Genomic DNA, 1,349 nt, shown 5'->3' on the forward strand with positions numbered 1-1,349 from the left:
CTAGGACTAGATGGCTTCACCAGTGAATTCTACCAAACATTCAAAGAAGATTTAATACCTATTCTCCTCAAACTCTACCAAATAATCAAAGAGGAGGCAATACTTCCCAACTCATTTTATGAGGCCAATATTACTCCGATACCAAAACCCGGTAAAGATAACACAAAAAAAGAAAACTGCAGACCAATATCTCTCATGAACACACATGCAAAAATCCAAAATAAGATACTAGCAAACCGAATACAAGAACATAGTAAAAAGATTATATACCACAATCAAGGGGGATTCATCCCAGGGACACATGGATGGTTCAATATATGCAAATCAACTAATGTGATTCACCACATAAACAAATTAAAAAATAACAATCACATATCAATAGATGCAGAAAAAGCCTTCGACAAGATACAGCATCTATTTATGTTCAAAACACTTAACAAAATTGGGATAGAAGGAAAGTACCTTAACATAATAAAGGCCATCTATGACAAACCCTCAGCCGACATTATACTTAATGATGAAAAACTAAAAACTTTTTCTCTAAGATCAGGATCAAAGCAAGGCTGTCCACTATCGCCACTGTTATTCAATATAACATTGGAGGTCCTAGTGAGTGCAGTCAGACAAGACAAAGATATAAAAGGCATCCAAATAGGAAACAAAGAAGTCAAACTGTCGCTATTTGCGGATGACATGATTTTCTATAAAAAAACTCTAAAGACTGCACAAGAACACTACTAGAAACAATAAGCAAATACAGTAAAGTCTTTGGATACAAAATCAACATTCAAAAATCCATAGCGTTCCTATACTCTAACAATGAAGTATCAGAAAAAGAAGTGGAAAAAATAATTCCTTCTGCAATTGCAACAAAAAGAATAAAATACCTAGGAATAAATTTAACGAAACATGTGAAGGACCTATATACTGAAAACTGCAGGATCCTATTAAAAGAAATCAAAGAAGATACAAAGAAATGGAAAGATATTCCATGTTCTCGAATTGGAAGGATCAACGTAGTTAAAATGACCATATCACCTAAAGCATTATACAGATTTAATGCAATCCCCATCAAAATTTCATCTGCATTTTTTAAAGAAATAGAACAAAAAATCATCAGATTTGTATGGAAGCACAAAAGACCCAGAATTGCCAAAGCCATCCAGAGAAAAAAAGAATAAGGCTGGAGGCATCACTCTGCCTGTCTTCAAATTATACTACAAAGCAACAGTAATCAAAACGGCATGGTATTGGTAGCAAAACAGATACACTGACCAGTGGAACAGAATCGAGAGTCCAGAAGTAAACCCATATTTATATGGGCAAATAATTTTTGACAAAAAAAGCCA

Source organism: Pteropus vampyrus, unplaced genomic scaffold (assembly GCF_000151845.1).
Source record: "Pteropus vampyrus isolate Shadow unplaced genomic scaffold, Pvam_2.0 Scaffold4, whole genome shotgun sequence".
NCBI classification, from domain to species: domain Eukaryota; kingdom Metazoa; phylum Chordata; class Mammalia; order Chiroptera; family Pteropodidae; genus Pteropus; species Pteropus vampyrus.